At 44.5% G+C, this 9,735-nt stretch overlaps 6 non-coding genes across 6 annotated transcripts; all 6 read left to right on the top strand.

Annotated features, from left to right (window-relative positions):
* Positions 1–2,903: 2,903 nt before the first annotated feature.
* Positions 2,904–2,984, top strand: MIR106A (microRNA mir-106a). The gene has a single exon (NR_031009.1). It is a non-coding gene; the product is annotated as a microRNA mir-106a (primary transcript).
* Positions 2,985–3,068: 84 nt separating this feature from the next.
* On the top strand, positions 3,069–3,143 carry MIR18B (microRNA mir-18b). Its single transcript, NR_031266.1, has one exon. It is a non-coding gene; the product is annotated as a microRNA mir-18b (primary transcript).
* A 166-nt stretch (positions 3,144–3,309) lies between these two features.
* On the top strand, positions 3,310–3,378 carry MIR20B (microRNA mir-20b). The gene has a single exon (NR_031350.1). It is a non-coding gene; the product is annotated as a microRNA mir-20b (primary transcript).
* Positions 3,379–3,420: 42 nt separating this feature from the next.
* On the top strand, positions 3,421–3,503 carry MIR19B-2 (microRNA mir-19b-2). Its single transcript, NR_036338.1, has one exon. It is a non-coding gene; the product is annotated as a microRNA mir-19b-2 (primary transcript).
* An 83-nt stretch (positions 3,504–3,586) lies between these two features.
* Positions 3,587–3,654, top strand: MIR92A-2 (microRNA mir-92a-2). The gene has a single exon (NR_031359.1). It is a non-coding gene; the product is annotated as a microRNA mir-92a-2 (primary transcript).
* An 81-nt stretch (positions 3,655–3,735) lies between these two features.
* MIR363 (microRNA mir-363) lies at positions 3,736–3,809 on the top strand. Its single transcript, NR_030943.1, has one exon. It is a non-coding gene; the product is annotated as a microRNA mir-363 (primary transcript).
* The last annotated feature ends 5,926 nt before the right edge of the window (positions 3,810–9,735 follow it).

Here is a 9,735-nt window from a genome sequence, read left to right as displayed (position 1 = left end):
AGAGAGTGTACTTGGGCTTTGGCCTTTAAGCAGCCGGCCTTCAATTGGTTCTCATTAGCTGTGGAATGAGAAGAGAAAGCCAGATAATTGCACCGTATCTTCCTTGCATTTGTGCGTGTACTCGGTGGCTGCTACCGTTAACGATGCCTGCCAAGAAAGCCTGATTTACTGGGTGAGGGGGGCTCCTGGCAAAGGCGAAACCCTCCCAACAGTAGCACAAGGTGCCAGAGGTTAGAACTTTCACATGTGCACAGAGTGAATATGCTGTGTCTGTATTTCTTTCCTCCTGGGGCCTTAGGAACACTTTCAATCTAGCGGCGAGGTGGCGCGCATGCGCGCGCCGGGTGGGGGACACCCCGGTCCCACGGCTCCGTGGGCCTCGTCGTCTATCTCCGGTGGGGGGATGGGGCGAGCGCCGCGGGAGCGGGGCCGGACGAGGTGGTAGCGAGTGCGCCCTCCTGGGCTCGCCGCCAGTGGCACCGGCTCTAGCACCGGACGCCGCCCGCCCGCGTCGGAGGTGCGCCTTTAATTAAAAGACTTCGGCTCGCGGGAAAGAGGGGAAAATGCCGACTGCGCTCGGCCCGTGGGTAACTGGGACTCGGTGGGGTTTTCGCTTTGGCGGGGTGGGGGTTCCGTTTCCTAATTCCTGTGCGGGCCGGGTGGGCGGGGGCGGGCTTTTTCCCTGGGCTATTAAAGGCAGAGGGGCGGGCTTTTCCCAGGGATAGAGCGTCGGACGGAGGGCCGAGGGGACGGAGCGCTCCTCGAGTGGTGGCAGGACGGCTGGTGGCCCCGCGTCGTGCTGGCCGGGGGCGCTTTGGGTGAGGCGGGCACTCGTGGCCCCGATTAATTTCCTGAACGCTGCTTCTCGCTTCTCTTCCTCCTCGGGCTTTCCGCAGGAGGCTGCGCTCGCGCCGGGTCCGCGGAGCGCTCGGGTGGCGCGCGCCGCCCAGGGTGTGTGGTGGGGCGCCTGCGGGGGACGGGAAGAGGGGTGGCCGGTGCGGGATCGCTGCGCGCGCCACCTGCAAGGGGCGGGCGCGGGCCGGGTCCCGTGCCGGAGTGGCCCGGGCCGGCGGCCGGAGCCGAAGGGGCGAACCTTCGTTGGGGCAGCTCTGATGGGGAGAATTGACTGGCTGGGTGGGAGGGGACGGAGCGGGTGGGACTTGAGAAAAGCAAAGTACCCTAGTGCAGTTGAGGGGTAGCGGGGAGCGCGCGGGAAACGACTCGCCTTTTCTTTTCCATCACTGACCTTTAGGTTCCAGGAGAACTTTGGGGGTGCGGAATGAGGGGGTGCACGTGAAGGGGAAAAAAGGACTCCCCTCCCCCTTGGCTTGTCTCCCACCAACCCGGGAATGGAGGGGGAGGGAGGCGTGGGCTTGGCGCGTTTTTGGGGCTTTGAATGGAGAACTCCGTTTCCCATGATGCTTTGTTTCTTTCTCTTTAATCTCGGCGGCGGCGGCTGCAGCACGAGGACGGGAGCGCGTGGTGTGAGCAGCTGGAGCACACTCTGGGCGCGCGGGCGGCTCCCGGACTTCAACAGGAGCGCTAGGTAAGTGTGTGAGAGGCGCGGGAAGAACCCGAGGGATGCACAAAGACGGAGGTGGAGGCTTTCCTCGTGGGGAGGGGAGTGTTTTTACATTTTAAGGAAGTGGGAGAGTGGCTGTCCATCGCGGGCGAGGTATATCAGATGAACAGCTCATTAAAGAAAAATAGTAATTTCGGCAGGCGCTCTCCGACCCGTGTGTGGCTCAGTGTTGCCAAGTTGAATCAAATACAATACATTTTTGAGTCCATTTAGGAGTATTTTTTTAAGGGGGAAAAGTACAGGCGGAGAAATCTAATTTAAGAGGAAAAATGGTCCTCTTCTCTACTAATTTTAGTCTTCTTTCTCCATAGAATTTAGATTTTTAGATTTAAGTGTAGTTTTTATGCATCAGTTTAAGGAGTTTTCTTATAAAAATTAGATTAGTGGTTTGGAATACCGTGAAGGAAGCCCAACATTTAAAATTCCCTCACTAGTTAAACATAGTACGGATTCTGAGTCTCTGAATTTTTCTTTTTCTTTTTTTGACAAAACTTAACCCATCATGGAAGAGGTAGAGTAACCCTGTGAACCCTTTTCAAATAGGGGCTCATTTCCTTGCTGCATGTTCTTAGGTAAGATAAGCACTTGGGAATGGAGAAGGTTTGCTTATGGACGATAATGACATGAAGGGAAGAGAAGCTAATCTGCCTTCTTTGGGTTTAATGGAGAAAATGGGTCCATAAATGTTTAAACAGAACAAGAGCCCTTTGAAATAGATCAAAATGTGACATCTCTAGGCCATCTGTGCATTATGTGAAGAGCGTGGAAGGCTGCGTTTCTTAAACCAGCTTTAAAATTTCTCTCATAGTCTATTAATGGAGTGGGGGCAGGGAATGTTCATTTAATCTCACAGTCATTTTTTGTATGGTGCCCTACCTCAAGAAGTGGATAGTCACTCTGATTTTCATATGCTTCTTTCTCTAAATAAACCTCTTCTAAAACCGGGGTGGAGGGAGGTAATGGACCTGCACATTTTCTGGGATGCAGATACCAAGTTTTCTTGGTGGAAAGATGGAGAGGGGAGGTCCGAAATCCGCTTATACATAAGAATTGGACTTTTGAAATTGCCAGTGTTATTTGTGTTCAACTCTGTGTAAATAATTCAGAGTATTAATATTTCTCAGGACTTGGCTGAAACTCCAAAACCTAGCTGGGACTCTCTAAGCCAAAGAAAAGCTTGTTTCAGGAATATTAACTAGTAGTTGACTTGTTCAGTATCTAACTTTTTTTTTTTTTGAACCAGGTGAGTCTGAATAGGTCAGTGAGGATGGAAAAGAAGAGCTCACGAAAGACACTTTTGCTTTTTTGCTTCAGGAATAGGCCTTGGCCATGTAAAAGTGCTTACAGTGCAGGTAGCTTTTTGAGATCTACTGCAATGCAAGCACTTCTTACATTACCATGGTGATTTAATCAATGGCTACTGAGACCTGTAGTTTGTGCAGAAGGAAGCTGTCGGTGCTTTGGAGCTGTTTCCCAGAACGTGTCTCTTGTGTTAAGGTGCATCTAGTGCAGTTAGTGAAGCAGCTCAGAATCTACTGCCCTAAATGCTCCTTCTGGCACAGGCTGCCTGACACACAGCATTGGAAAATATACCTTGACTGATAATTTGCATAGGACGCCTTTCAAAGGTTTGTCTTTGGTTTTGTCCTTGTTTGTTGGGAGCAGAGGGGTGAGGGTGGTGTGCAGCACACGTTTTTTGGTATCAAAGCATAAGATCAGGTCCCAGTAGTACCAAAGTGCTCACAGTGCAGGTAGTTTTGGCAGCGCTCTACTGTAGTGTGGGCACTTCCAGTACTCTTGGATGACGGCTCTTGCTGATGCTGAGAACATTCAAAGACACTGCTACTTACAGTTAGTTTTGCTGGTTTGCATTTCAGCGTGTGGATATATGGCTGTGCAAATCCATGCAAAACTGATTGTGATACTGTGTTTCTTCTGCGGCCCTACCTTCTCACGAATCTCCAGTCTTCACACGAATCTCCAGTCTTCGCACCCATTCATTCATGGGTGGGGATTTGTTGCACTGCTTGTGTTATATATAAAGTATTGCACTTGTCCCGGCCTGTGGAAGAAATGAGGAATTTATCATCTTCTTTTAATGTTTAAAGGTTGTAAGTTCTGATACTTGATCATTGTAAAATGACCTGTTTTGCTGTTGTCGGGTGGATCACGATGCAATTTTGATTAGTATAATAGGAGAAAAATTGCACGGTATCCATCTGCGAACCGCAGGACCCTTGTTGACAACAGTCTGTTGGTACTTAAGTAAGATGTCCTTTCTCTAGTTAACTGCAGTTAAAAAATGTTCTGAAACACATCTGGAGTTTTAAAAATGGTAACAGTTTTTAAAATAAAATATTTGAAATCAAGAAGGTGTATTTTCGCAGTTGGGTGAAGGAGCAGATTGTTACTGAATGTAAATGGACATTTAAATGTAAATTTGCAAAATAAAAGATATTTATAGATCTGGAAAAAATTGACTCTTTTTCAAACAATTGAGAATGCTGGTAGATTCAAGAAAAAAATATCTCATGGTTGGATGAGATGGGGTCCTAAAGGGAAACTTGTGCATATCTGCTTTTCAAGTGTGCATCTGCACAAAGCAGCAAGACACCTAATTTGGAAGATTTTTATGATGCAGACACATATTTGGACAAAATGTGCTCATTTTAAGTACCTGTGCTTACCCATATGAGGGAGATGCAAAGTTATGGATCAATGGGACGCCTACCCTTGAGGAACTGGGCACACTTGAGATTTAACAGGGTAGGGGGAGCTTGTTGATCCACTCACTTTGGGATTGTCAGAGGAAATCATTTGGTGGAAGGGCCACTGAGATGGAGAAATACTGCCTTGCTTTGGAGACTAGTAGATGTTGGAAACCTGGACGTGGGCTTATTAGAATTTGGGGCCCAGGGTTCTATGGGGTGACTAACCTTGTGCAGAAATTACCCATGAGAGCTGTTTGAGACAGATCACATGGTAGAAAAAGTGAATATTGACTAATAACACAATGAAAGTGTTAAGTTTATTCAGCCAGTCGCCACTCCAGATAAGGCAGCTTGGATCCTGTAGTGGTTCTTGAATGTTAGCACTTGTTAAAATACAGATCCCCAGCCTTACCTCCAAAAACTGATTTAGTAGGTCTGGAGTGAGGCCTGAGGGTTTGCATTTCTAATCCAGGTACTGCTGTGATGGCTGGAGACCACACTTTGAGAACTACTGCTCAAAAACAATGAAAGACCTCAGTTTCTAGGACACGAAGTCAGTTTCTAGTCAACAAAGGAAGGTGTCTATTTGAAATGTCATCTTTTAGTCTTTATTTCTCATCAAAAAGAGATAACGGACAACCGAAAGGTGGTGTATGTGTGTGTCATTTTTAGTTTGTTTCCTGTTGCCATGGAATTTTTGAATTTTAAAACCATTTTAATTTTCCCTTATAACAGTCCAGTTTAATCAAGAAGAGGAGCTCTTACTGAATTGCACTTAGCATTGAGCTACTTGCCTAAGGCTTCTGTTTCCTCATAAGGGGAAATAATGATAACGTTGGTCTACCTCAAGGATATGTGGGTTCAGTATGTTTTCTTTGGTGGTAGTGGTTTGGGGGATGGATTTTAATTCTTGGTGATGAAGTGAAATCTTAATGAAAAGAGACTTGGTAGTAAATTCTGTCTTCCATTATTAAGTAAGTGTGTGATTTTTTAAAAGTGACTAATGCTTGAGGCAATTATACAAGCATAAAGAACTCTACAGATATTTCCTGTGCTGTCTAATGCTTACTACTTTGTTGGTGCCTAATCATAGTTAAGTTTGATGTGGCAGCAAAGCAAAGGTCTCCCTCCCCCCTAATAAAGTAGCTCAGTAAAAGAGGGGATTAAAGCTTATTTGTTATAATCCTTAACACCAGCAAACCTCCGCTTTAATAATGCAAGTTTATTGTCTCTAGTGGTTCACTGGTGCTTTAGCAAAGGTGGCTAGTATGCAGACAGTTATTGCAGTTTCCACTTTTAATGGGCATGTGTGGAGGGGCTGTGTTTCTGAGGGGTAAACCACTTGGCCTCTTTTGAGTCTCAGTTCCTTCATCTAAAATCAGGGCGGATCTGGGTGATGCTAGCTTCAGATATTCTGATCTACCTTTGGAGGAGAAATGTCAAATGGCATCCCGTGTATGCAGAATCTAAAAGGAAGTGATGTGATGCAAATAAACTTATTACAAAACAGAAACGGACTTAGAACAAACTGGTTGCTGGAGGGGAAGGATGAGGGGAAGAGATAGTTTGGGATGGATATGTACACACTGTTATCTTTAAAATGGATAACCAAAAAGGACCTACTGTATAGCACATGGAACTCTACTCAATGTTATATGGCAGCTTGGACAGGAGGGGAGTTTCAGGAAGAATGGACACATGTGTATGTATGGCCAAGTCCACCTGAACTATCACTATCAGTTGCTGTCCATCTGAAACTACCACAACATTGTTAATGGACTATACCCCAATGTAGAATAAAAAGTTTAAAAAATAAAAATAATCTCTGTTAAAATTCAGTTCAGTCACTCAGTCGTGTCCGACTCTTTGCGACCCCATGGACCGCACCACGCCAGGCTTCCCTGTCTATCACCAACTCCTGGAGCTTGTTAATGGACTATACTCCAATATAAAATGAAAACTTTAAAAAATAAAAATAATCTGTTAGACATCTCCAATAATTCTAAAAGTGCTTTGCATTTAAGTCATTTGTTTAGAATTTGAGGGGAAATGGGTCACTTAAATTGGTAGTTATGGAGAAAATTTGGAGAAGGAAGTGGCAACCCACTTCAGTATTCTTGCCTGGAGAATCCCATGGACAGAGAAGCCTGGCAGGCTACACTCCATGGAGTCAAAAGAGTCGGACATGATTTAGCAACTAAACCACCACATGGGGAAATGAGTAACATACCACATACAGCTTACTTATTTCTCAAGATTTACAATAGGTTCAGGAGAAGCACTACAAGTATATGATTTGCCTTTGATTCAGTTTTTTTTTCCTAAGGTCATCAGTGTGGGCATTTATTTTCCCCAGACAGAAGAGTCAATGTGGCATCAGTTTAATTAGCACAAACATGTTGACTGAGAAGTTGTCTATTTGGCAATTCTGTTACATTAGCTTTGAAACAAGGGACTGTATAAAATTTAAGCTGAAAGAATCCTACCTTATACATCACTGTTGTTCAGTCGCTCAGTCATGTCTGACTCTGCAACCTTATGGACTATATAGCACGCAGGGCTTCCCTGTCCTTCACCATCACCTGGAGCTTGCTCAAACTCATGTCCATTGAGTCGGTGATGCCATCCAACAATCTTGTCCTCTGTCGTCCCCTTCTCCTACTGCCTTCAATCTTTCCTTGCATCAGGATCTTTTCTAATGAATCAGCTCTTTGCATCAGATGGCCAAAGTTTTGGGGCTTCAGCTTCAGCATCAGTCCTTCCAATGAATATTCAGGGTTGATTTCCTTTAGGACTGACTGGTTTAATCTTGCAGTCCAAGGGACTCTCAGGAGTCTTCTCCAACATCGTAGTTCAAAAGCATCAATTCTTTGGCACTCAGCCTTCTTTATGGTCCAACACTCACATCCATACATGACCACTGGAAAAACCATAGCTTTGACTAGATGGACCTTTGTTGGCAAAGTCAAGTCTCTGCTTTTTAATAGACTGTCTAGGTTTGTCATAGCTTTTCTTCCAAGGAGCAGGTGTCTTTTAATTTCATGGCTGCAGTCACCATCTGCAGTGATTTTGGAGCCCAGAAAAATAAAGTGTCTTGTTTTCATTGTTTCCCCATCTATTTGCCATGATGTGATGGGATCAGATGCCATTGGTCTTTGTTTTTTGAATGTTGAGCTTTAAGCCAGCATTTTCACTCTCCTCTTTCACCTTCATCAAGAGGCTCTTTAGTTCCTCTTCACTTTGTGCCATAAGGGTGATGTCATCTGCTTATCTGAGGTTATTGATATTTCTCCCGGCAATCTTGATTCCAGGTTGTGCTTCATCCAGCCTGGTGTTTCTCAGGATGTACTCTGAATATAAGTTAAATAATCTGAGTGACAGACAATATGCAGCCTAGACGTACTCCTTTCCCAATTTGGAACCAGTCTGTTGTTCCATGTCCGGTTCTAACTGTTGCTTCTTGACCTTCATACAGGTTTCTCAGGAGGCAGGTGAGATGATCTGGTATTCCCATCTCTTTTAAGAATTTTCCACAGTTTGTTGTGATCCACACAGTCAAAGGCTTTAACATAGTTAATAAAGCAGAAGTACATATTTTTCTGGAATTCTCTTGCTTTTTTGATGATCCAGTGGATGTTGGCAATTTGATCTCTGGTTCCTCTGCCTTTTCTAAGTCCAGCTTGAACATCTGAAAGTTCTTGGTTCAGGTACTCTTGAAGCCTAGCTTGGAGAATTTTGAGCATTACTTTGCTAGTATGTGAAATGAGTGCAATTGTGCGGTAGTTTGAACATTCTTTGGCACTACCTTTCTTTGGGAGTGGAATGAAAACTGACCTTTTCCTGTCCTGTGGCCACTGCTGAGTTTTCCAAATTTGCTAGCATATAGATCATAGTCCAGCTTTATTAAGTGGGGAGACTGAAGCCCAGGAGGAAGTGACTTGCTCAAGGTTTTGATAAATAAGCAATTAGGGACCAATATGTTGAGTGCCAAGATAGATGTCCAGAGGCAGAGAAGAGGACGTGAAACCCAGGCTGGATCAGGTAGTCCTTCCCAGGGGGCCTCAGGAAAGGGGGCCTGAGGGGAGGTAGGCAAGAAGGTCAGTGAAGGGTCTTTTTAGGCAGAGTGGTTTATGTAAAAAGATGAGAGCAGATGGAGGTTCTTCTTCAGAATGGCTGGCCCATGTGAGGAGAGAAGTAAGTTGGGGCTAGATCACAGAACCTTGTCCTGAATGGAAAGGGAAGTCACTTAAAAGTTTTAAGCAGAGAAGTGACCCTCATTTGCCCATTTAGTAAGACCTCTCTGACAGCAGCATAGAGGCTGGCTTGGAGAGTACTGGGCCCAAAGGTGGCTAGTAGGCTAAGCGGGAGGTGAAGATGTGAGTCAGGACAGCAGCCCCAGCACAGAGGTAGTGGCAGCTTTCTTCTATAAATACATGGATAAATCTAACAGTTCCAACCAGTTTCCAAACTTCATGATGATTCTGAAGTTCATCTGTAAGAATACACAGGGAAGACACATGTACCCCGATGTTCACTGCAGCACTGTTTACAGTAGCCAGGACATGGAAGCATGTCCATCAGCAGACAAATGGATAAGCAAGTTGTCGTACATATACACAACGGGATATTACTCAGCTGTAAGAAAGAACACATTTGAGTCAGTTCTAATGTGGTGGATGAAATTGGTGTCTATTATACAGAGTGAAGTAAGTCAGAAAGAGAAACACCAATACAGTACATTAAAGCATATATATGGAATTTAGAAAGCCGGTAATGACAACCCTGTATGCAAGACAGCAAAACAGACACAGATGTAAAGAACAGACTTTTGGACTCTGTGGGAGAAGGCTAGGGTGGGACGATTTGAGAGAATAGCATTGAAACATGTATATTACCATATGTAAAATAGATAACCAGTGCAAGTTTGATGCATGAAGCAGGGCACTCAAAGCTGGTGCTCTGGGACAACCTAGAGGGATGGGATGGGGAGGGAGGTGGGAGGGGGGTTCAGGATCGGGGGACACATGTGCACCCATGGCTGACTCATGTCGATGTATGGCAAAAACCACCACAATATTGTAATTATCCTCCAATTAAAATAAATAAAAAATTTAAAAAAAAATGGTGAGGAGGAAAAGGAGTCATGAAGGAGAACTTAACAGATATTAAAACTTAGAAAGTAGCATTTTAAAAGTGATGCTAGGAAAAAATAAAAGTGATGCTAAGATTAAAAATAGATGCCTGTTGCTGAGATTTCTCTGCTGTTCTACTGATTGAAATATATATATAAGTATTTAGATGGTCATTAGGGTGCCATTTCAAATTGGGAAAGAAAAGATAGGTTAGTCAGTAAAAGTTCGTTAATTATTTTGAGAAAACCTGAAATGAAATAACAGCTAAAACTCTGATCCCACTCATCAGAATAAACCCCAGATGGATAAA

Source organism: Bos taurus, chromosome X (assembly GCF_002263795.3).
Source record: "Bos taurus isolate L1 Dominette 01449 registration number 42190680 breed Hereford chromosome X, ARS-UCD2.0, whole genome shotgun sequence".
In the NCBI taxonomy this organism is placed as follows: domain Eukaryota; kingdom Metazoa; phylum Chordata; class Mammalia; order Artiodactyla; family Bovidae; genus Bos; species Bos taurus.
Note: the sequence above shows the minus strand (reverse complement) of the source record. Positions and strands in the feature narration are given on the sequence as shown.